The following is a 27566-nucleotide window of genomic DNA, read 5'->3' on the forward strand; positions in this document are numbered from 1 at the left end:
TGTTATCATTTTCATTGACTTCCATATACTTTTTAATTTCCTCTTTAACTTCTTGGTTAGCCCATTCATTCTTTAGTAGGATGTTCTTCAGTCTCCAAGTGTTTGTTACCTTTGCAAATTTTTTATTGTGGTTGAGTTCAAGTTTCATAGCATTGTGGTCTGAAAATATGTGCGGTATGATCTGGATCTTTTTGTACTTACTCAGGGCTGATTTGTGTCCCAGTATATGGTCTATTCTGGAGAACGTTCTATGTACACTGGAGAAGAATGTATATCCTGCTGCTTTAGGATGAAATGTTCTGAATATATCTGTGAAGTCCATCTGGTCCAGTGTGTCATTCAAAGCCATTGTTTCCTTGTTGATTTTTTGATTAGATGATCTGTCCATTGCTGTGAGTGGGGTGTTGAAGTCTCCTACTATTATGGTTTCTTTATGTTTGTGATAATTGATTCATATATTTGGTGCATAAATGTTTACACATTTGGTGCATAAATATTTACAATTGTTAGGTCTTCTTGGTGGATAGACCCCTTGATTATGATATAATGCCCTTCTGCATTTCTTGATACAGTCTTTATTTTAAAGTGTAGATTGTCTGATATAAGTATAGCTACTCCGGCTTTCTTTTGTTGACCATTAGCATGATAGATGGTTCTCCATCCCCTTATTTTCAACCTGAAGGTGTCTTTGAGTCTAAAGTGGGTCTCTTCTAAACAGCATATATATGGATCTTGTTTTCTTATCCATTCTGTTACCCTATGTCTTTTGATTGGAGCATTGAATCCATTGACATTTAGAGTGAGTACTGAAAGATATGAATTTATTGCCATTATGATGCTTGTAGAGTTGGAGTTTCTGGTGGTGACTCTGGTCCTTTCTAGTCGTTGTTGCTTTTGGTATGTCTGTATGTATGTATGCATGTATGAATGTATGTATGTATGTATTTATATTTTCATCTTTTCTCCCCTCAGAGAGTCCCCCTTAAAATTTTTTGCAGGGCTGGTTTAGTGGTCACAAACTCCTTTAATTTTTGTCTGGGAAACTTTTATCTCTCCTTCTATTTTGAATGACAGCCTTGCTGGATAAAGAATTCTTGGCTGAGTATTTTTCTTATTCAGCACCTTGAATATATCCTGCCACTCCTTTGTGGCCTGCCAAGTTTCTGTGGATAGGTCTGCTGCAAACCTGATATGTCTTCCCTTGTAGATTAGGACCTTTTTCCCCTTGCTGCTTTCATGATTCTCTTGCCTGAGTATTTTGTGAATTTGACTATGATATGACTTATCGATGGTCAGTTTTTGTTGAATCCAATGGGGATCCTCTGTGCTTCCTGGATTTTGATGTCTGTGTCTTTCCCCAGGTTAGGAAAATTTTCCACTATGATTTGCTCACATAACCCTTCTACCCCCTTTCCTCTGTCTTCCTCTTCTGGAACCCCTATGATTCTGATGTTCTTCCTTTTTAATGAGTCACTGATTTCTCTAATTCTTAAATCATGCTATTTTGGCTTAATCTCTTCCTTTTTTTTCTGCTTCGTTATTCTCCATAGGTTTGTCCTCTATATCACTGATTCTCTGTTCTGCCTCATCTATCCTTGCCACCGCGGTATCCATCGGTGATTGCAGCTCAGTTATAGCATTTTTTTATTTCATTCTGATTAGTTTTTACTTCTTTTATCTCCACAGAAAGGGAGATTCTAATCTATTTTTAACTCAAGCTCGTATTCTTATTATTGTGATTCTAAATTCTGGTTCAGACATCTTGCTTGTATCTGTGTTGGTTAAATCCCTGGCTGTTGTTTCTTCCTGCTCTTTTGGGGTGAATTCCTTCATTTTGTCATGATGGATCAGCAATCATGCAACCGTCTTCTGTCTTCAGCTTTCATCCACTCCTTGCTATTTCACTGTCCCTGACCAAGCCCCAGGCAGTAACTCTCTCCTGAGTTTTGTCTCAGATGCAGCTGTTTTCCCAAGCCCCTTACTTCTGAAGGACTGTGGCTCTGACTCGTTCCACCCCTCTGCGGGAGGGTCTCACCGAGCAATGGCCAAATGTTAGCTGCACCCAGGAATGCTTACTGGACCCTGCTGCTGCCCATGCTCCTAGACTGCGGCCAGGTGCCAGCACGCCCCAGAAAAAGTTTGCAAGATAGTGTAGCAGCAGGTTTTCAGGGATTATGGAAAATCACAACACACATTTGGCACCAGGCTTCACCCTTAACGACCTTGTTCCAGCACCAACAGCCGTTCTCTGGGTGGGGTCTGCTGGGACCAGGTGGCTTCAACAGTCTCTACCAAAAGTCCTTCCAGCAGTGGAACTGCTTTTCTCTGTGTGGCCCAAGAACCTCCCAGACCCCACTCTGCTCCTGGGGATTCGCCCTTCCCACCAGAGTACTGCCAGGTATCGAGCTGCAGAGTTGCAGACTTTGCACTCCCCTTATTTACAGTCTTAATGGTAATTAAACCCTCTCCTTTCTCCTTTCTCCCTTTTAGTTTAGTCCCTGCAGCTGTTTCCAATTTTCTACTTTCTCTCCGGCTGCTTTTGGGGAGGGGAGCTTTTCCCATATTCTCCCCCCCGTCTCCATCCTCTCTCTGCCCACAAAAGCACCTCCCTGCCTGCCTTGGCTTCTCGCTCCCCAAGTTCACATCTCTGTGCCAAGTACCTGCTTAATTCTGTGGTTCAGGTTGTGCAGATTGTTGTGTTAATCCTCCAATCAGTTTTCTGGGTGTGCAGGATGGTTTAGTGTTGGTCTGACTGTATTTCATGGATGTGAGACACACAAAAAACTTCCATGCTGTTCTCCCCTAATTTGATAATTTTCTTATAATTTTTATTTGTTTGCTGTAATTCCCAACAAGGTCATTTCATATTTGTCCTTATTGGTTGCCTTATTTTCTAGACAATGTCATATTTTCCTTTGTCTTAATTTGTTGAGTAGTTTTTATTTCTATCCTGACCATGATGAATGATGAATATTTTATTTTAGTATTTCTAGAGCTTCTAGTGTAAGTTCTGTACGTTCCTCCTATGATTATTGATTTTTTTAAAGCAAGTATTCAACTTGCCTGAACTACAGTTTGCCTCTCCTATGGGGACAGAAGCTCCAGTCTCAGTTTAATTCTTTAGCCTTATCTGTGGTGCTTAGAGTGTTCTCCAGTAATTCACAATGCAGGGGTCAAACAGAAACTCTGGAAATTTTTATTAAAAAATTTGGGTCTCTCCTTCTCTGGTCATTTCCAGAATTTTCCCTCTCAATTTCATTCACTCTGTTAGTACAAACTCCCTCTTCTGTTTCTTCAAGTCTTTTAGCTTGATTTATCTAATAGAGTTTGAACTATCTTTGCTGGAGAAGACTGAGATTGAGCCTCAAGAAGTATCTATAAAAGAGGGAACTCTGGGGCACTTGGGTGGCTCAGTCGGTTAAGGTTAAGTGTCCAATTCTTGATTTTGTCTCACATCATGAGCTTACGGTTCCTATGATTGAACTCCACATCAGGCTCTGTGCTGAAAGCACTGAGCCTGCTTGGGATTCTCTCTTTCCGTTTCTCTCTGCCCCTCCTCCTTCTCTCTCTCAAAATAAATAAGTAAACATTAAAAAAAAGAGGTAACTCTAGTGCTATTTTTTTCTTCCAAGTTTGATTTTTATTCACCATATCTAAGTGATTTTGGTTATGCTTAGTGCCTTCAGGTACATTTTTGTTTACAAAATTAATAGTTTTTTTCTATGGGAATGGTAGTCTGACAGGACCTGCCTAACCATAACCAGAAGCACTACTGATGAAGTATTTTTATACAACAGAAAAGAAAAATAGCACAGTATTAATATCTCTCAAATATTCTTGTAATGAATAGTGTGTTGCCAATACCTCAAACATATTATGTAATGTAAATATCTTAATTGAATTGAAGTAATCACAGAATACATATTTACTGCCTGATTCTATTTAGGTATACCAAAAAATAGTTTAAAGCTTAATCATGTTATTTTGCTTGGAACATATCCCTCTGTTTCTTCATTTTGCTTGACTCTTTGTGTTTTTAAAGATTATATAAAACAGTCATCTCTCCTGGATTTAAAGGAGTGGCCTTGTATAGGAGGTAAACTTTCTGCTCTAGCTTTTGGTTGACTCTCAAACCTGTCCAAGCAGCCTATTTTATTTTTAATGGTTCCCAGGAGTTGAGTGTGTGGCAAGATCTGTCAGTATCCCCAAAGGGAGGGTCTCAGTCAGCACCAGATTCAGACCAACTGGAAGCCAGACCTTCAGGAAACAGCCTTTAAATTTTTTTTTTCAACGTTTATTTATTTTTGGGACAGAGAGAGACAGAGCATGAACGGGGGAGGGGCAGAGAGAGAGGGAGACACAGAATCGGAAACAGGCTCCAGGCTCTGAGCCATCAGCCCAGAGCCCGACGCGGGGCTCGAACTCACGGACCACGAGATCGTGACCTGGCTGAAGTCGGACGCTTAACCGACTGCGCCACCCAGGCGCCCCAGGAAACAGCCTTTAAAGTGCGCAAATTTATGCAATCCTCTGGGATCACAACTATGAACCTCTCTAGTCACAAGGGACAGGAGATCTGGAGGTCACCCCTGGTGGCAATTGCTAAAACTGGTGCTCCAGATAACTGTATAAACTCCTTTCTGGGAGGTACCAAGCAAAGGGAGAACATGAGGATGGGGCCCACCTGCCTCTGGATGTGTGTTAAATTAGATGCCTGACCCTCGGGCCAATGCTTTAAGAATAGCAAATAAATCTCATTCACATTAAGTTTGTGAGTGTTTCCATCTTCTGTCTCTGTACTGAGCCCTAGAGCAGGTGAGTCTGAGCATGCAGACCTTTAAGAGCTGTTTCTAAAATTGTTATAGACTTATGGTCTTGTGGACTCCAACCCCATTGGTTTTCAAAGCTAGATGTTTGGGGAGCTCATCTGTCAAGTGTAGGTCTTCAAAATTAGTGTGCCTGATGTTGGGTTCAAATCTTTTGCTCATCAGAGAGAAACTTCAGGTTTGGAGTTCCCTCCTGATTGTGGGTTGCTGTATTGGGGATGGAGTTTATGGCAAGACTGTGTTCCAGCTTCCGCTGACTCTGAGGTGGGTCTTTTCCCATTGACTTATAGCCTAAGAGTTACTCAGACTGCTTTTAGTTTAGTTCCACCCCTCCCCGCCACCCAGAGGAAGTTGTTCCATATTTAGCAGCAGATTCATTGTGTCAGTGGGAGGAGATGAGCCCAGAATCCCCCATATATTTTTTTAAATGTTCTTATATATTTATTTTGAGAGAGAAAGAGACAGCATGAGTATGGGAGGGGCAGAGAGAGAGGGAGGGAGAGAGAAAGAATCCCAAGCAAACTCCACACTGAGCAGAAACCCTGATGTGGGGCCCTATCCCATGAAATGTGAGATCATGACCTGTGCTGACATCAAGAGTTGGTTACCCCACCGACTGAGCCACTCAGGTGCCATTTTTAACCAGAATCTCCCTCAAAAATAGGTTTAAAATGCTTGAAGAAATATACAGTAAGTATTTACTTACATTCTCTTTTATTTTTTAAATATTTTTAAATCACATTTATTGACTTTTTTTATTTATGGAATTCAGAGACAAAATTTAAATCTGTAATTTATTCCCATATCATAACATGGAAAGTTTAAAGGAATGCCAAGAATATGAACATTAGAAAGCCATTACACTGATAACAGAAGGAACTATCTAGAAATTGAATGGCAGTTGGAAAATATGTGACAAAAATGGCTGAAGTTTTACTCATGACTCCTGCACTTATTTATTAGAACCAAAATCTATACCGGGGAAGTCTAAATTGAAATTAGGCTCACCAGGACAACCTGATAGTTAAATACACCCTGGTTGTTTTCATGTTTGCTTAGTGAGATGTGTTGATGGAACAGTCCTATGTAAATGTATGTAATTTGGAGATGTAGTTCTGTCTCATAGATGAGTGATGATTGCATAGAGGTGACATCTGAGGCCTTCTTCTTGGTTAAAATAACCAAGCAGAAAATTACAAAAAAAACTAATAAATCAATACCTATGCATTTATTTATCATCTAAAAAGAAAAAAAATAACATTCTTCTTAATATAGAGCTTATTAATATATTTTATGTATCTTTAAAAAATGCATGCACAACATATGTGTCATTCTGAATATGGAATTTAAAACCTGAATCAGCTTGGCTGCAATAAAATGAACTTTGAGTCAAGGCAGGTAATATTCCTAAGCTTTAGTTTTTCCCCTCTGTTAAAGTGCTTAACTAAATTTGTCACTTTAAAATGTCCTTATTTTTCCATTTTGCAACGAAGATACTAAAGTATCTATCTGTGAGTGGATAGAGAGAATGATAATCAGAAGAGAGAAAAATAAGAGCTTCAGATACATTCACCTTTCTTCCAGGATATGCAGCCTCTCCAGAGACAATTACAAAACCAGAGGATATCTCACTTGTATATACTTGTTTGTGGACTATAAAAGATACAAAAAAGTCTCCACATACTTACCACTCTATGTTGCCTTTACTTTTCTCTATCTCATCAGGAGTCAACAAAGGAAACTGCTGTTTTCCAGATGGAGTACCCAATCTATTCCCAAGCCATACTTCTCACAAATGGTAAGGAGTGAATCAGTCACTTTATCTTTAATTGTAGTAGTGTATGTATATTCATATGTCTATTGAAAATGAAATATTTTAGCAGTGCCAAGTACTTTCTGAAAATGCCATTCAAACATATGGTACAATATGTTTATACCTATTGCAGACCATCTGCTGTCTAAGCTCAATTGCACATTTATTTTACTTCTAATTCACAAAGAAAATGGAAAATAGAACTGGCCTATGTACCATAATTTGGCTGAGCTTTAAGCAGGTGCAAATTCAATAAGAAAACATATTTGGAGCTATAAAAACCTCACTTATTCTGTCCCCATGTGGGTATATATTCTTTCCAAAGCAATGCAAATGTTTCAGCTCTTTATGCTTAGATCTGTTGCACTGAGTTTGTAATAGGGTCAGGTGGGATGAGACTGATTTGGAAACTGGAGAACTATATAACCTTTTGCTAAAAACAAGTAAGTGATGTCTATAATAATATTTGTAATACAATTTTAATGGTGCCATACAGGTTTTATAAGTAGTGTTAACAATTACAAGGGCTTTATTCTTTTAAAAATTTTTTTGCTTTTAATGTTGCATATCTTATACACAGAATGAAAGAATGAAAATATGATGCTGGATTTCCATGGGCCTAGTCATCTTTCTTATTAAAAATGTAAATATTTGTCAGAAACCAAACCATAGATATACAATCACAGAAAGAAAGAGAGAAATAAAATGAGATAATATCCTTATATAACAATTAAGGCATATATATACTTGTTATCTCTCTAATACTTAACTCTGATACAAAGGTATTTTTCAATGATAGTTCATTCCAAACAGCTCAGATGTTCTTCTAAATAACTCTAAGTAACTTTTTGTTAAGTAATGTTTTGGGATTAATTTTAATATAATGTAAACTTTTTAGTTGAATCATCATAATTCCAAGACCATTTGCCAGAAAATGTCTGATTAAATAAATATGACTCTCTTTTATTTGAAATATTCTTCATTGTCTTGGTTCATTAGGTATGAAATGTTGATGACATTTTCATAAAGAGGCTGCATACATCATAGTTCAACTGGATAAACTCGTTTTAAGAGTTCCTATACCATAATCTCGATATAAGTAAACATCTTTTCTATGAAAAAGGCACTTGATGTGGTCACTTACTTGATATAGGAATGATATGTATTTATAATGTCACTTGATATATATAAAAAAGTATTTATATAATTTTTCCCAAATGTGTCACCTCTAAGATTGGATATACATCAGTAGAGGCAAATGCACAAATGAACATATGTACCTATATACTAACATACAGATAATATCCCACAAAGACAATATAGGTACATTATAGGAATACAAAGAAATAAATTATTTTTTTGGTCAATGGCTGGGAAGTACTACTGCAACAGAACAGAGTAGGCATCTAAAGATTTTTCTTAAGGAAGCCCAATCTAAAAATGAGTTTGAGTGAGTGTTTGGAACTTGACATGTTGAAATAGGAAATAGCATACCTGTGGTAAGGAACCATGAAACTTACAAGCACTGAGACTTGCTTTATATGAAACAACTATTTGCATTGCTTTCAAATTCTTACTGCTTCTGAAATATAAAAGCAAAAAATAAAAAATAAAAACGAGTGGTATTGATTTTAAAAATGGTCCCAAATCAAGGAGCCATTACCTTTAATCAGGATGGTAAATAGGTTTATTCTCATGGTCATCTTGTGTTAATTGATAGACGTCTCCAAAAGCACTATCCTCAGTATCATTCAGGTCTTTTATGTTCAATGGAAACAAACACAATGATTGATTAGTGTTGCCTTCCAAGGTCATGTGACACACATTTTTCAATAATACCTTTAATTTATGGCCCCAACCTTTCCCCCAGTAATACAAGACATATATTTAGAGTTAACAAGCTGAATCCTCTTTTCACTATAATTTATTTGCATTCATCCCTAATCAAAATTGACTCAAAGGAATCACAGAATAAATTAAATCAATTAATTAAACAACCTGACTTTTCAAGAGACACTTAGTATGTCACTAGATTCCTCTGCCCTTCTCCAAAGTGGCCACAAGGGAAAAGAGACTTTAGCTTAATTCTGAGTATGAGAATATAAAGATGAGGTTGTGATATTTTTAGTGGCAATGTGTCTAAGTTATTCAGAAATGTTGGTTTGATTATTTATTATTGAATCTCTATATCTGAATCATACAGAAGTCAGTTTTGTTTTCTACCTTTTTTCCTCTCCAAATACCTACCCTATAATGTTTGTTTGCTTGCACTGCTTTCTGAAAAGTGACACAACCAATAGGAATAGAACATTATTCATGATTTTTATTTACCTAATCGATCCTTACTGGGCACCAGAAACTTAATTCTATAATTTTGACATGGATCCATACAATAAACATATCTATATCTATATCTATATCTATATCTATATCTATATCTATATCTATCTATCTATCTATCTATCTATCTATCTATCTATCTATCTATCTAACAGGATTGTTCCAACCTCCAAGCTTAAAAAAATGAATTAATAACAATGACTTACTGTGCAATTAAAGTTGCAATAATTAAATATATATTTAAAGTCAATATGTTATACATATCATGTCATATATACATTACATGTAAAACATAGTATATATGTGTATATATGTATGTGTACATACATAAAATATAGTTATAATTAATATACAATGTGAGTTTGTTCAGTTCAATATTTAGCTGACTGTGACTTACAAAGATATACTTGTGAATCCACAGAAAAACAACCTGAAACTGAAATTTTGGGATTCAGATTCTCTATGGTCTACTGATACACCTCTAGTTGCTCTTGATGGATGCTAGCACTTTATGTCATCAAATTCAATACTGACATTAAATTAGAATCCCTATGAAAATTAGCTGAAAGGTCAGACATTCTCAATGCTAGACATCAAAATATGTAGCAGTAGAGACCATTGCTCATACAGTAAAAACAAAACAAACAAACAAAAAACAAAAGTAAAGAGCTCTCTCTACCTTTAATATATTCTCCAGTCACCTACTTCACCCATGAAATATTATCTCTTATTGCCACATAGAAAGTTTCTGTGTGATTGCTTTTTTTATAGCTATAATATTTGGCATTTTTCTATGAGGCAGTCTCTGGGTAAGGAGTCTAGAATGCTTTTGCTTTCCTACTCTAAACCCTATTCAAACCCTGACTTAGGCTGTCGTGACTTTTAAGCTTTCATTTTACGTTAATAAAAAAAAAGTTTTCTCATGTTTCTTTGTGTTGAGAAAGCTGTGTGTGTGTGTGTGTGTGTGTTCTAATTTATATATAAAAAATCATTTACAGTCAGTAGTACTCACTCTTGTTTCCTGAGCTAAGAAGTTTTTTTCTTCTCTCTTTTAAAATGTTTACACTCCTTCAATAGACTTTTGTTCAATATAACTTGCCAAGTACTGTCCTCAGCTCAGGCACATGAGTGTTAACTCTTGCTATGAATTCTTCCATTATTGTAAAGATCTTATTTGATCATTTAACATGAACAGTAAATTGAAAATCACTTACTTTTATCTTTAAACATCATTCTACTGATTTCGCTTTTCCATGGTTACCAATGTGAATTCTGAGTAAAAAGGGCTGATTCTCTTTTCTTCCAAGGTTTACAAAAAGTGGGAAATATTTTTTTTCTTTTCCACTTTACCCTGTGTATTTAGGAATTTCAAAGGACACATGCATGTGTCTCTACTTGGGACTTGGCTAATCCATTCAGTTACCAGATTTAAGTTTTTCTGTAGAGTATTACTCTAATTACACTACTACGTGTCTTGTAAAATTCTTTTTATTCACAAGATACATCTCTTGGATCTACCCTTCAACAGATTTTTGTTTTTCTCATGATTTCCATTTCTTTGATCTCATGCTTCAGGGTTGTATGGTTTTTATTGTTGTTCATTTGTTTAATTCTTTTAACAACCATTTCCTCCTATTGTTTTCTGGACATTAATTCATTTCATAGAAGTGACCATTCTCTTTTTAATTGCCTACTTTTTAAAAAAACGAAATCATGGTTTTTTTGGTTCTACAAAGTAGTTCTGTGTTTGAATTGTATTCCTTTGAGAGTTATATTTTTAGGAAGTTTTTCCATTAGTTCCATTTCAACAGGAGCCACTGTTACGCTTATTCACATAGGTCCCTCACCTTCAGTTCATGTAAATTATTTAAAAATTCTTTTAACGTTTATTCATTTTTGAGAGACAGAGTGTGAGCAGGGAAAGGGCAGAGAGAGATGGGGAGACACAGAATCCAAAGCAGGCTCCAGATTCTGAGCTGTCATGGATGTCTTCAGCAACCCAACTCTTTTACCTGGTCACTTCAGCTATAGTAAGGGATGGATTTTTATACCATCTCTTCTCATTGTATGTCTTTTTTAAAGGGGATAACTGCCCACATGATGCACATATATTTTGAATAATTTTTTATTCTACAAAGCTTCCCCAAATAACCAAGGGAAGTTGTATTCTTGACAGATTGCCCGAGCAAGTTGAGGGCTCTGTGATATACTAGGGAGATTTCTGTAAATATTGCAGATCTCTTAGGAACATCTCTAAGGTGGACGTTTTTGTGTTTTGGGAATGGAAGCAAGTTAATGGTTGATTTCTACAAAAGAAGCATGATTCCAAGTGTGCAAATGATACCCTAGAAAGTTGGAATTTAATCAGCTGCACAGGTTGACAGTGCATCCAACATAGCCTCCCAGCCAATTGGTTAACATTATGATACCCAATTGTTCAACTTTAATAATTAGCTTCTGTTTTTGGAGGGATTGCCTAGGGCATTGAGTCCAATCTGCCATATTTATCTAAGACACCTGATCAGTAGAATCTGTCTATGCCATACAATGACTGAGAATGGGGTTTGGACAATGTTACAAAGTAATTTTTGTGGGAGGTGCAGGAGTATGGACCATCTTGTGCTGTCTTCAATAGACAAGTAATATTTAGGGTGAAAGTGATCAAATTGTGGTCACAGCTTCTGGCAAAGGATAGCAAATCTAGCAGTTAGTTAAATTCAAGGTACTTTAAACAGTTTGGGAATGCCACACTAGGACATTTTCATACTGGAAGAAACATTCAAAGTTGGTTGTGAAATCAAAGTTCATTAATATTTCTCTCCTTTCCCCTACCAAACAGGTTGATTGCGTTCTTTCCCCAAGTGCCAGACTGTTCTCCCTTTTTATCTGAAAATCTGTGTGCCACATTCCATTAGCTATGACATATTTTTCCCTCCAATAAACTGTTTGCAACTAGACCTTCACACAAAAATATCAGGTGCAAGTTGGACAATGCATTTTCATAAAACTAAATTGGAAGTAACTTTGAACCACATTCCCCTCCCCCCCCCCCTTTGACCATACTATCACATAAAGGATGTATCAACCAGGCTGGCCTAAGGTTACTGGTGGTGAAAGAAATATGCATCATCACCAGGATTGAAATGGGTAAGGTAGAATCCATTCATTCATCTCTAGCTGAGAGAGGATGATCTCTTTCCAAAAGAGCTAGATTCACTGATCAAACTGCTCTGTTTGAGAAACAGGAAGAGGTAAAGGAGAAATCTCTTTAACTCATAAAGAAGCTGTTACAACACTTAACGTTACCAATTGCCCTCAGATGATGATGGAATTTCCATAAATAGCCTATTGGATTATTGTTGAGTGACTTTTCTAATAAAATGAATGTCATTTTCAGAGTGCAAATGGTCTCAAAGTCCAAAAAAAAAAAAAATATATATATCTTAAAACTAAAGAATTAAAAAAATATTTTAGGAATATTACCTACATTCCACATTGACTTCTCTATATCAAAAGAGAAAATAGAATAGAATAATCTATTTATGTTTACTGGCTCAATCATATTTCTATACTATATACAATTATCTGAGAAGGGAGACATTTGTCAGTGGCTGGTTAATCCCAAAGAAAGAAGGAAAGTAATCTATGATATGATATAGGTATGTGAATGAGGAGGGTGAGGAGACATAAACGAGCAGGAGTAATTAAAATTGAAATATAACATAATATAAGTAATTGTAATTGAAATTTTAAACTGTTATAAATTCAGATTAGAATATTATAGCTTTAGGATGTTAAATGCAATTCCTGTGATAACCTCAAATTACATACCTATAGAACATATACATGAAGAAATGAGAAGGAAGTTAAAAACTTTCATCACCAAAAATTCACTACACACAAGACAACACTGCAGGACATGAGGGACAACAACTATAAAGTACAGAGAAAAGAAATAACAAAATAAGAGAATTAAGTTCCTCCTTACCCGTAATTACTAAAATGTAAATGCATTAACTCTCCAGTGAAAAGACAGAGCTGGCAGAATGAAACAAAAGCAAAAATCCAACTAAATGCTATTTACAAGAGACTTACTTTAGATCCAAAGATACAAATAGGTTGAAAGTGAAAGGATGGAAAAATATATTCTAGGCAAATAATAATCAGAAGAGACGAAGGGTATCTATACTAATATCAGGCATAATAGACTTAGATTTAAAAAAAAAAGTTACAAGAGACAAAGAAGGACAGTGTATATTAATAAAAGTTCAACAGTAGGAAGATATTATAATTATAAATATTTACATACATTAAAATATATGAAAGCAAAAATTGACAGAATCAAAGGGAAAATAGTTCTCCAAAAATAGTTGAAGATTTCACTACTGCATCTTCTATAATGGAAAGAACAACCAGACAGAAGAAAATTTAAAAAATAGAATATTTGAATAACACAATGAACAACTACATCTAAAGGATATATACAGGACGCTATACCCAAAATCAACAGAATGCACATTCTTCTCAAGTGCACAAGGAACATTTTCCTGGAGAGGTCATCTGTGGACCACAAATTAGAGCTCAATAGATTTAAAAAGTTAGATATCATATAAAGTTTATTCTCCAAGCACAGTGGGATGAAATCATAAATTTCAGAAGGAAAGTAAAATAGCAGGAGGGAATAAAATAATAGACAGTTGGAAAAGCCACAAATATGTAGAAATTAAACAACACATCTTAAAGAAATAATGGATCAGGGACGCCTGTGTGACTCAGTCGGTTAAGCATCTGACTTTGGCTCAGGTCATGATCTCATCATGGTTCGTGGGTTCAAGCCCCACGTCGGCCTCTGTGCTGACAGCTTGAATCCTGGAACCTGCTTCGGATTCTGTGTCTCCCTCTCTCTCTGCCCCTTGCCCGCTTGTGCTTGACTGTCTCTCTCTCAAATATAAATAAACATTAAAAAATTAAAAAAAAAAAAAAAAGACTGGGGCGCCTGGGTGGCTCAGTCGGTTAAGCGGCCGACTTCGGCTCAGGTCATGATCTCACGGTCCGTGAGTTCGAGCCCCGCGTCGGGCTCTGTGCTGACAGCTCAGAGCCTGGAGCCTGCTTCAGATTCTGTGTCTCCATCTCTCTCTGACCCTCCCCCGTTCATGCTATCTCTCCCTGTCTCAAAAACAAATAAATGTTAAAATAAAAAAAAAATAATAAAAATGGATTAGAAATCTAATCCAACAAAAATACAAAAAAAAAAAAATTAAAAAAAGAAACAATGGATCAAATTAAAAATCTCAAGAGAAATTACAAAGAAGTTAAAAATGAATGAAAATTAAAATACAACATACCAAAACATGGGATCCAGAGAAGGCAGCACTAATGGGAAGATGTAAGCTGTAAACACTTGCATTGAAAGAAAAACAAAAGAAAACAAAAGAAAACAAATAAAAAAAAATAACCACAAACCAGCAACGTACATTTACAATTTAAAGAAGTGGAAAAAGAAGGAAAAAAAGTAAACCTAAAGCTAGCAGAAGAAAGGAAGTGGTAAGGATTAGAGCAGAAATAAGTATAATAAAGACTAGAAAGAAAAAAAAACAGTAATCAATGAAAAGATAAAAGATTCTTTGAAAAGATAAAAAAAAAATGGATAAACCTTTAGCTTGATGGATTAAGAAAAAAAGAAGACTCAAATTCCTAAAATCAGAAAATAAATGTAATTAATATCAATTCTATGGAGATAAAAAGGAGAGTACTATGAACAATTGTATGTCAATCAATGTATAACTTAGATGGAGTAAACAAATTCTTAGAAACATACCAATAGTACTTAGAGTAGTCAAAAGAACAGAGAAAGAAAGTGAAATGTTGTTTGCCAATGCCTAGAGGGGAGGGGAAAATGGACTTACTGTTTAATGGGTGGTGATAGTTACACAAAAAATATGAATGTACTTACTACCACTAACCTGTACACTTAAAGGTGGTTAAGGTGGTAAATTTTATGGTACGTACAATTTGCCATAAAAAAAAAAAGTACTGCTCTAAATCTTTAAGAACAATACTGTCAATGCAATAGGAATATGTGCAGAAGACTAAATAGGGATTTCTGAAAAAAAATTGCCAATATATCAAAAATAGGTATTAAAACCACATTAGTAATCAGAGAAAATAAGCAAAACCCATAAAATTCCTTTTCATACTCATTTTTGTGGTAACAATTTTAAAAGACTGACAAGTCCAAGAGTAGTAGAAAATGGAAATGTTTTAAAACATGTGCATTATTCATGGAAATGTATACTGGAGAGTAGTTTGGCTTTATTTAGGAAAGGTGAAAATATATATTCCCTAAGACCAAAAACTATTTCATCCCTCAGAATAAAGTTAGAATCTAGGGTGACATAATGCATGCGTAGGAATCATTACAGCAGGATTCTCAATAGCAGAGGGAAAAATGGTCAATACAATGAATAAATAAATTGTGATTGATTCTAAATGTCAAAATCATTAAAAGCAAGAATGCAAGACTATATTTTAATAAAAATGAACCTACAGTTATATAAAATAACTGGAAGAGGTCAAAAAACATCTTGTTAGATGAAAGAACAAAGAAAAAAGTCTGCCTACAGTATGAACTCTATACGTAAAATGTTCAATAACAGATAATATAAAACTATACTGTTTTAAAGATGTGTACATAATTAGGGAAACAATAGAGACAAATGAAATAATGAATATCACAGAAGTCAATATAGAGGTGAATTCTGGGAAATAGCTGTTTGTGATTGAAAAAAATCATGAGATGAGGGGAGAGGACTATGAGTTGCTGGTGATATTTTATTATTTCTTGACTATAGTGGTGTTTATACAGACACTCACAATATGATTATTCATTAAATAATATATTTTGTTCTTTTGTTATCTGTAGGAATCATTACTAAAATGTGATCTTTGTTAATATTTTATTTTTATCATCCTTACTATTCTTTTTAAGTACTGATACTTATTGTACAAATAAGTATCTCATTACTTGCAGTGCCTTTATCGTGTGTTTTTGCTATAACTTAAAAACAATACCACAGCATTAAATTTACTTTTACAGAGCACTGAGACCTACAATTTTCAGTGGGAGTTTTGTGTGTAAAAGGACACCCAAAGACAGAAAGAAGCGGCATGACCTAAATCCCCAAGTAGTCATGAAGATAGTGACTTTGAAACATATGTCAGGAATATTTTAGGAACTGAGAAAAATACAGATGGTGTATACATATGTGTAAAAGTGATACTATTACAAATTGTGTATATAAATACAAACCATATCATAATTAAAACAAATCCCTTCAAACCCAAATGAAAATTTAGATTTTTATTTAAGGAAATAAAAATATTTCAAGATATTGAAATTCAAGTATAATTCAAGATATTGGATATAATGGAACACACTTAAAGCTGAACACATGGATTTTTCTGTTTAGAGAACACAGCATTTTTCTATATTGTTGCAAAAGCTTATTACAATGAGAATAATAGGTACAGTTGACCCTTCAAAATTGGTTTTGAACTGTATGGGTCCACTTATATTTTTTTCAAAAAGTACAGTACAGTACTATAAATATATTTTCTCCTGATTTTCTTAATTATACTTTTCTCTAACTTAATTTTAAGAATATGATATATAACATACATAATATACACAATATGTATTAATTGACTATTTATGTTATTGTTAAGGCTTCTGGTCAACAGCAGGTTATTAGTAGATATATTTGGGGGGAGTCAAAAGTTATATATGAACTTTTGACTATGCAGGAGTCAGTGCCCCTAATCCTCACATTGTTCAAAGGCCAACCGTATATGCAAAAAAAAAAAAAAAAAAAAAAAAATGACAAGAGGACATAGTAAACTATTTAAACATTACTTTAGTATCCATTACCACAACGTTTTTCCAAACTATATATACATATATATGACAAATGTACGTATCAAGTTATTCCCACTTTATAAATGATGGAATGAATTAAATTATCCAATCACTGATTGTGATACCAAAGCTAGTAAGTACAATCTTAAAATAAAATTTAAGGCTGATTGTTGTGTAATTTATACATGACTAAGAGGAATTGCTTTAATTTAAGGCCCAAATATTTCCTAAAAATAAACAAATAAATAAACCAGATTATTGTTCCAAATATACCATGTACTGCCTTAAACCATATAGAAAATAATTTAGCAAGTAGGGTCTTTTTAAAGGGAGGAATGAGGAGATGGAACAGCTCTAAGCAACAGATATTGACTAAATAGGCATTTACTGAGGCTATTAAATCTGAATAAATGAAGCAAAGAGTGAAAGGTCCTGATAATTTAAATAAGCCAACTAAATAGGGTGAATTTCTCAGGGGAAGAAGTGGCAAAAGAAATGATAGGAATCGGAATAGATTTCCCAACTTTACAATTGAACGTATGGTGAAGAATTTCACACACACACAAAATGACGCTTGATTCTTTGACCTGTTCTGAACAGGTTATAGAGGAGTTCCTCTATAACTCAGTATGGTGTGAGGATGAGGGCTGGATTTGTCCTAGCAAATATTTGTCTGAAATTTGAGAACTAGCTTGCTTTGATGTCATCATTGTGCCTTAACAACAGGGGTAAGCCCCTTTGCAAAGGGCAAGAAACATTCTCAGTCAGCTGTGATTCTGGGATACTTTTTTGTGATCTTTGCTAGCTCTCAAATTTAGAGTATAGGAAACTGACAGTTCATTGAAACACAATCCTGAGCATGTGTACATCATCTTCCACTAAAGTATCCTCTTCTAAAATATTTCCTATCTATCATTCACTTTCCCCCCAAATTGTCTCTGTAGCTAATTAAATTTTATCTCTTTAAAAAAGCTTACTTAGTATTTTCAATCGCTTCTAAGAAAAAATCCGTAATACTTAACATCACTCTATTTTGTCTATGATTTAGCCCTAAACGTATCTACGATAAGAATTTCACTCACCAATACATTATTTCCTTGTTTTGATCTGTAAATAATTAATATATGTCTTTGTCACCCTACACGAAGCAAACCCAATCCTTGGGCCTGTTAGCTATGATAAATCCCAAATCACACAATGCACTCTGGATTTATGTTTCTTTCTCTTGCTAAAATTGAAAAAACAGAGTGCATTTTTGGATTTGCTTCACTTTAAGCTTTCTACTTTGGAAAATTGTTAATGGAACATTTGACTTGCTGTGTAAATCACATTCTTGTTTTTTGTTCATTTTTCTGTTTTTGTTTTTATTTTTTATTTTTTTGATGGCTGACCTAAATACTCATTTCATATTATGGAAAGAGAAAAAAACAAGCCAAGTCATTAGTTCAAGCTTATATTACAATGTTGCTAAGTGAGACCAACTATGACATGAATTTTAGGGAATGAAACAAGATGCTTAAATATATGATATGACAGAAGGAAGAAGATCAGTCAGAATTTAGGTTTTGTTTTGTTTTGTTTTGCAAGGGCACACATTACAGAAATTCTCAGTATTAGAGAAAATTTATGTGACATTAGTTACAGGACAGGATCCTAGAGCAACAAAATGGTAGTTGCAGTTTATCAGCTATTGGGTGATCCACTTGAGTTTAGGAAACTTTTAGTGGGGAGGAATAGTTGGAGGTGTGTTTTTCAAGGGTCATAGTGAAACATTTTTAATATTTTAGGGGCTTTAATAGTCATTCCTCTCTACCAGCATTTGCTAAGATCCTTATGCTGAATATCAGTGTCCAGACTCTCACCTATATACAGATTTCCAAGTCTGAAGAACAGGTGAAGTCCAGTTGCACAGGATACGTTTGAGTTTCAAGTAGATCACTAGTTTCATGTGACTGTTCTTTGCTATAAAGTCATTCATCAGGTAGTCGCTATATAAAAGCACCTATGGCTCTGGACAAGATATAATACAGAATTAGGAAGTCAAGGAGCACAATAATCATTAATACACTCAAAGTGCTTCTTTTAGCAACATTGACTCTTCACAATCCTAGTCAGAAAAAAAAAAAATCCTACATCTGAATTTCCCAACTTGGAAAGTGGCATAGTGGCCATGTTTCCAAGTTTTCATCTCTCTCTGTTTAGTTTTTTATCCTCTCAGTTAAGTGTTGTCAAGTACTAAGGATTAGCTATTTAAAAATGTAATAGAAATAAAGGGAAAATTTAAAAAAAAATTCATCCCTGTTAATTAAAAATTTATAATTTTAAACTACAAAAAATGGCTTAAAGGTAATTATATAAAAAGAGAGAGAGAAGAGAGAGAAAACAATTAGTGGCTTTTTGCATTCAGATCTGTGTCTGGAAATCTTAGTCAGAAGTAGAAAAATTGGCTATATGATCCAAAACTTTTGGAAAAGTTGAATTATTTACTATGCTATCTGTTTCTAGATAATCCCAAATGCTCTCAGCTTTATATTTGCAAGCATTGAGGACATCCAGGTCATGGAAGTTGATATATTGTGAGTTTGGAAATGTAAATCCAACAATATGTGCTTTCAAAGATAACCACTGGGTTAGTAGGCTCTGATATGGTCTTTTTCCAATGAAGTACAAGACCTACTTATGTTGTTTTTGAGCTTTTCCTTCAGTAAATCTGCCTAGACCTGTTAGTTATAAACTTTTGTATATTGCAATAAACCTTTACAAGATGGCAGTCCATTATTGGACATGTAATTGCCAGCCTTGCAAGGTGAGAGTTGAGAGAATGATAACCTATGATTTCTGGTCAGTGAATTTTTAATGGCCAAGGAAGTTAAGAATACCTTAGGTCATGGCAGCTCATCCTTCAAATAATTGTCCAAGCTTTATTTGTTCTTTTATTTTTCACTACTGATACAGGATGATAAAGATGATGGAGTTTCTGCATGATGAGCAGTACCATGTATAGCTCTTTGATTACAGTTCTTGTTAATAGCTCTAGATAAAAAGCTTAGTAATACACCAAGTTGAATATACAAAGTCTAGGAGGCTGATTGTTGTTCTTTGTTTTGTTTCATCTTGTTTATTTTCTAGTTATTAATCATTTGCCATTTGACAGAGAAAACCTTATGGCCATCTGAAAATATATGGACGATAGTAAACATATATCCATATCTACTTGAAAGAAGCTATTAATTTGTAAATATCAAGTAGATATTGAAACTTTTGCCCTTGTTCATGCCTACATTTTGCAGCTTTGCCTGGATTACAAATTTGGAATATGGGACATGTGCCAGAAACATCCTAAGTAGTTTTGAGTGAAATGATCCTAGCTGTAGTGATCTTAAGGTATCAGCCAATTTATCTTTGCTTTTGTGTTCAAACAGAATAACTATGTTAATAAATTATGTTCTCTAACTACCTTAGCAAATTATTGTAATCAATAGTTATTATGTAAGTGAGACTATATAATAAACAAAATAGACATGAACAGGCATTTATAGCAATTTAATTTATATTAAAAACCAAACTGATTGTCATTAGTTGTATTTGATAGTCAAGTATATTGAGTCTAGGAAAAAAACATTTTGTAGAGTTATTATGCAAGCCTTTCTGCTTATACATAAGTATATTTTAATGTGAGGATTTCAATATATCTTTGTGGGAGAACAATTCAACTCATAAAAGTACACCCTCGGTCCTTCCCTAAATTAATATCTTTCCTAGGTACAAAATAAGTTCACCTCATCCTGACACCCTCAAAAGGATTAATGCATTCCATTGTCAACTCAAGTCCCAAGTCTCAGCTAAATAATCAACTCAACTAGTCTAATTTAGTTATGAGTGAGAATCCAGGTATGGTTCATACAGAGAGAAAATTCATTGTTATCTATGGACTTGTGAAATTAGAAAACAAGCTATACACTTATAGAATAGAATACATTGTTGGAATGGTCATAGGATAGACATTTCCATTCCAAAAATATAGAAGTAGAAGAAAAAGAGGTCTCAAGTCCCAGGCAAGTCCAAAAACAAGCAGGGCAAATTCAATAAGTTATCAAGGCTTGAAAATAATCGTGGACAGGAGACTTTTGTAGTTCTCCTCAATTTTCTCCACCTGCACTGCATGTCATCTCACTGACCCTGGCCCAGTGTCATTCTGTGGGGAGAACATGGAAATTAGAGAGCTACCAAGTTTCTTGGTCTTTTCTTCTTACCTGCACTATTGCAATACAGATGGTCCCCGACTTAACAAGGGTTCGACATACAATTTTTCAACTTTATACTGGTGCAAAAGTGATACGCATTCTGTAGACATCATAATTGGAAATCTGAATTTTGCTCTTTTCCTGGACTGGTGATATGTGGTATGATCCTCTCTTGTGATGCTGGGCAGCAGCTCCCAGTCAGCCACATGATCACAAGGGTAAATACATGATATACTTACAACCATTCTGTTTTTCTCTTTCAGTACACTATCCAATATATTAAATGAGATATTCAATAGTTTATTATAAAATATGCTTTATGTTACAGGAATTTGCACAACTGTAGGTCAGCATAACTGTTCTGAGTACATTTAAGGTAGTCTGGGCTAAGTTGTGATATTTGGTAGGTTAGGTGTATTAAATGCATTTTTGACTTAACAATATTTTCACATTATGATGGGTAAAGCATAACCTCATCGTAAGTCAAGGAAAACCTGTATTTGTATAATAGCTTGATTATTACTTTTAGTTTGGCTCACTGCCCCAGTTGGCCACCTTGACACCTGGCAGCTTAACAGCTGGCATAAAGCAGAGTAGTTTTACTTTCAGGCTTCCTGTCTTCATGTTTATGTCACAGAAAAAGTATTTTCACTTCAGTGCCCTGGTAAGAGACAGAAATATATTATAAGGGAAAGTTTAAGAAAAAGCAGGATCCATCAACAAACTATGATTCTTTAATTGCAAGTCCTTTTCCAAGTTCACCATGAAACAGGTAATCTTTTTCTGTTTCATCTACCGTAGACTTTGCCTAATATTTTGTTTGTTAAAAGTAAACACTGAAAAATTTACAAGAGTTGTTGAAAAGTTACATATTAAATTCTGAATCCCTGACAACAGCATTCTATGTTTCCTCTAGCTAAAATTAACTATACTTATTTTGCTTCTCCATAGATATGCTCTCAAAATATTCAAAGAAAGGTTTTTCATATAATTATTTTTGGTTTTGTTTATGTGTGATTGTGTATGCATGAATGCTTACATCTATATGTTCATGTGAACAAGAAGATATACAGACAATAAACCAAAAGGGCTATATATAGAAATTTCCAGATTTATATTTTTAAATAACTAAGATTAATATATTAGAGGAGGGAAACAGCTAGATTGATTATTTCAAGTTGGGACAGGAAATAATAAATATTATATGGCAGATCTGATTAAAATACAAACTGAAAAATATGCTTATCAAAATTAAAAACTCCATGAGTAGACTAGATACCAGATTTAATAACTGAAGAAAATTGGTGAATTGAAGACAGATCAGAAGAAAGGAAAAAGATAAGAGAACACCTAAAAAAAGTCATAAAATACATCAATCATACATTTTCAAACCCTCACAAACCCTGGGAAAATGAAGAGAGATCTATAAAGCAGCCAGTAAGATGGGGAAAGGATCTGTTTTATCTTATCTTCAAAGAAGAACAATCACACTTATACACAGAGAAGCAATAATCACACGTTGTAATTAAGAGTAACAGTTGACTTTTAAGCAAAAAATTTGAAAGCTGTAAGTATTCATTAATAATAGAAAACCAAAAGGGGGCCTGGGTGGCTCAGTCAGTTAAGTGCCTGACTTCGGCTCAGGTCATGATCTCACGGTTCCTGGGTTAGAGACCCGCGACGGGCTCTGTGCTGACAGCTCAGAACCTGAAGCTTGCTTCAGATATCCTGTCTCCTTCTCTCTCTGCCCCTCCCCCACTCACTCTCTGTCTCTCAAAAATGAATAAACATTAAAAAAAATTAAAAAATAATAGAAAACCAAGTGCAAATGAAGAAGGTATTTTGTCCCAAGTACAAGCAGTAAGAGGGTCCACTATAATCAATTTAATTTTTTTGTAATGTTTATTTTTGTGTGTGTGTGAGAGAGAGAGAGAGAGAGAGACTGTGAGTAAGGGAAGGGCAGAGAGAAGAGGGAGACAGATTCCAAAGCAGGCTCCAGTCTCTGAACTGTCAGCACAGAGCCCGAGGCAGGGCTCGAACTCATGAACCGTGAGATCGTGACCTGAGCCAAAGTTGGCCACTTAACCAACTAAGCCATCTAGGCGCCCCTGTAATTAATTTAAATACATAATAAAACTGAGTAGAAATGAGCCTGCCCTGTATTATGCACTGGCATTTCTAAATAGCATCAATGATAAAGCATACCTTCCTACCTTGGTTGGTTATTTGGATCCTCCCCACTGTTTCAGAATACTGCAAAAAAAATGTGTTGGTTTAGAATTATAAGCTCCATAAAAATCCTCTTCAAGAATGAAGGTGGATACCTAGGCATTTTTGAAGATTCCCCTTGTGTCCTACAAACTTCCTAACCACACTTATTAGTTATGGCAGCTTTATTTCTTTGTTTTAATTTCTTTCTTTCATTGCTTTGTCTTACTGTGGTGGTTAAATCTTCCAATAAAATGCTGAAGAGAAATAGTAGATGGACACCCTTGCCTATTCCTTGATTTTAGGTGGAAAAGTGCCAGTCTTTTACCATTAAATATAATGTTAGCTGCCTTGTAATAGTTTGAAGAAGTTTCCTTTTAAGAATGGATTTAAAACAAAATAAAACCAAACCAAACATCTGACAATACCAAATGTTGGCAAGGATGTACTGGTCACACATTTCAATGTGCATACCCCCTTTGAAAAGTTTTTTTGGAAGCATCTAGTGATGCTGAAAACAATTTCTAAACCAAATTATATTCACATATGTACCAAAAGATACCTACAACAGTATCAGTAGCAGTAGCAATATTATTTGTGAAAGTTCCAAGCTGGAAAATTGAAATATCAATCCATAAGTTGCAATTAATTGGGATATATTTACCCAAATGAATAACATACAGAAATTAAAATGGCATAGCTAAAGCTACAGTCAATGGCATTCAGAAATCTCATAAAAGTAATGCTGAGCAAAAGAAGCAAAACCTGAAAGACTACATATAATACAATTAACTTATATAAATTTAACACATAAGCAAAACCACTCTGGATTGATTTGTTAGAAATAATAGTGCTTAACTTGGGTATGAAGGCAGCTTTTGACATAGATTATGTTCGTTTACTCACTAGGATTATTTAAAATATACAAATCTCGGGGCTCCTGGGTGGCTCAGTGAGTTGGACATCTGACTTCAGCTCAGGTCATGATCTCGCGGTCTGTGAGTTCGAGCTCTGCATTGGGCTTTGTGCTGATAGCTCGGATTCTGGAGCCTGCTTCGGATTCTATGTCTCTCTCTCTCTCTGCCCCTCCCCTGCTCATACTCTGTCTCTCTCTCTGTCTGTCAAAAATAAGTAAACATTAAAAAAATTTTTAAATATACAAACCTCTCTGCATACATGTTTTGCTAAGTTGAAAAAAATAAGAAAATTTGTGCAAATAGAAATATTCTATAATACAATTTGGACCACCTTTAGCTTCTTTGCATCTGAGAATGAAACATAGGTCACCAGGACTTCTGGCGCCATCCAAGGAAATTTGGCCAGGGTTCTCATGGTTGTACTGTCTGCTCAAACCGGCATGGTCTGAACCAGAAAAAAAGTGCCACAGTATATGCCATCAGTTCTTCTGTCAGTACACAAAGGATATAGACTTCATTAAATTGAATTAGGAGAACTTCCTTGAATGGGTCATCCAAGATACTTATTTCAAATGTAGAATTCCAAGATACCTACCTTAATGCTAAATCATTGTACATAAAGTTAAAATATCTCAAGTATTAAATAAATAAATAGATAAATAAATAAATAAATAAATAAATAAAAGAAATTTGGACCTAGAAACCAACATCTATTTCCCCCTCTATCTTCCTGCAATTAATTCAAGAACATTGAGTTCAAAAACATGCAGTAAAGGGAGGATAAAAATGAATTTAGAACAACAGAATAATTAGCTTTGTGTTTCAAATTCGATTTTTACACTTAAGGCACGGACAATAACTTCAAAATGAAAGACTTCATCTTCAAGACTCTGCTATTTTAAAGAACGAAAGACAAAGTTTTGAAGGACACCAAGCTTAATATGTTTGTCATTAAAAGAAACAGGAACAGAGAACTGAGAACAGAGAACAGAGAACAGAGAAGGACTGCATTTCCTTTCTCCCACAGTCTTGTTAAAGATTACCCATATGTGTACCTTTCTAATGGGGGATATGCTCAATGAAACCCCTAAAGAAATCCACTATATAAGAACGGTAAACTAGCTTTAATGGAGAAATGGTAGTAAGAATAAGCACCTCAGCATAAGGCTTAAGACTTGAGAAACCCTCTCCAGCTAAGTATCTTGGGACCAACCCAAGAAAGAGTTTTGGAAAGAATTTCAGTTTGCATCATTTCTTACTTTTATCTGAATATTTGTAAAGTACTATATATATGACAAAGAGCAAGCAGACCTGAAAAATACTTGGCACTTGAAATAATCTAAATTTCCTAGGTGGCTAGGATGTTCATGGGTCTAAACTCTTATCAGATGGAACAAAGAAAGAAGCTTATGATGAATAACAAGATGAGATAAAGTGTGTTTCTGAAAATGCTTGCAGATGAATAGACCAAATTAGCTCCTACTACCTATTCCACACCAAAATCTGGATGCTATGTCAACTGGACTTTAGAAGTCATAGGAGAAATAATATGTAGAAGACAGAGCCCTGTATTTATTAGGTTAATTGAAAAATTGAAAAATTTTTGAAAAATTATTCAATTGAAAATGGAAAAACTGAAAAATTATTGAATTTTGAAAAATTGTTTCAAATTATTGAAAAATTATTCAATTCATTAACATTATCTCAAATGATTAAATTATGCTACTAGGACCAGAAGACTAGGGCATGAGATAGTATTTTGTTTGTTTTCTAGAAAAAAAATTATAACTTTACACACTTCATTTCTAATTATGAAATTTTATCTGGCTCCTCATTAAATAATGATTATTTGTTTAATATCTTGTACTTAGTGGACTCCTATAGCCAGAGAAGCTCAAAGGTCCTTTAGAGTCCAATGATTTTTAAAAGGAACTAAGGCTGAATTTACTGAGGGGAAAAAATTACCCTACCATTATCCATACATTTCAAAAGAGATCTTCTCCAGTTTCCAAATTGTAGTCACTTAAGCCTTTTAGCTAATTTACTTGTGTCTTTGTTCCTCTGCTCATTGTATGATCTTAGTCATAAATAGATTTTAAAATTTAAATTTTCTATTCAAATTAATGATTGACATTTAACTTACCAAAATTTTAGTGAAGTATCTCATGTTCAGCCTATTCAAATCATCCAAAATATGTCCTGATAGTTTCACAATTTATTTCTTAAAAATTTCCTGAGAAAGAAACAGGAAAGTGTGTTCACATCAAAGTATCTACTGCTCATGTCAAAACTATCAACTGAAATATTTTCAGGTAATATGCTTCAGAGTTTATTGATACATACCTATACTGTAGAGAAAAATAAGATGAATATAATGCTTTGACACCTCTTAAATAACACACATTTTGGCCACTTGATGTTTTGCTAATCTAATGCAAGTCTTGGAAAATCATGATATTTTGAATTATTTACCATCTATATGATAAAGAAGATTTCACATTTCTGAGTGATTTTAGTTATAAAATAACTGACAAATAAATGACCAGTAGGAAGACATAAGTAGTAGCCAGTTGACTAAGATAAATACATAAAATCAACTTTGATGCCATTTGCAGATAACCAATGAAACAAAGTATTTTGTATCAAACTGCTATACATTAACCTGGAATAACATAATGAAAGTTAATAAGGTGGGAATAGTAACTAACTGGAATATCAAAAACTTCAAGCCTGAATGTAGATATCTAAGTAAACTCACAAGTAGGAAAATAGAAATATTTCAGTCTTTGAATGCCAGTTTAATATACTTATTGACATTAAGCATAAAATGAATGTTTTTCTTTACAAATCATAACCTAACAACACACACTTATAGAAGAAATGTCAGAAGGCACTATGGCTTTTTATATCCACACTTTAATAAGATAATAAATATATCCTATAATAGAGTAGAAGAGGTCTTATCCAGCCATATATCTTTAGAAATACTTTTAAATTTTTATTGTAACAAAAGTAATGAGTGAAACTGGTAGTGTGGACTCATCTTACTTAGGTTTTATTTTCAGCATTTTCTGAAAAAAAATTTATTAAAAAAAGAATAATGAAAGTCAACAAGAATGATTTTTTGAAAATTGCTAACTATAACGTACTGTGGAAAATATACTGTAGAAATATTTGACTTAATATGACTTAAAATGAAATTGTAATTACTATGACCAAATAAAAGAACAATGATTGTGTCAAATCAATGGGGGAAAAGGCTATAATAAAAAAGGAAAATGTTTTTTCAAGGGGAGAATAATA

The 27566-nt window shown here is 34.3% G+C and overlaps 1 pseudogene; it reads left to right on the forward strand.

The window, feature by feature from the left end:
* Nucleotides 1-4544: 4544 nt before the first annotated feature.
* LOC112860766 (small ribosomal subunit protein uS14 pseudogene) lies at nucleotides 4545-24794 on the forward strand (annotated as a pseudogene).
* Nucleotides 24795-27566: the final 2772 nt, after the last annotated feature.

The sequence above is a fragment of the Puma concolor genome, chromosome A1 (genome assembly GCF_028749965.1).
Source record: "Puma concolor isolate L17-30 chromosome A1, mPumCon1.1.hap2, whole genome shotgun sequence".
NCBI lineage: Eukaryota > Metazoa > Chordata > Mammalia > Carnivora > Felidae > Puma > Puma concolor.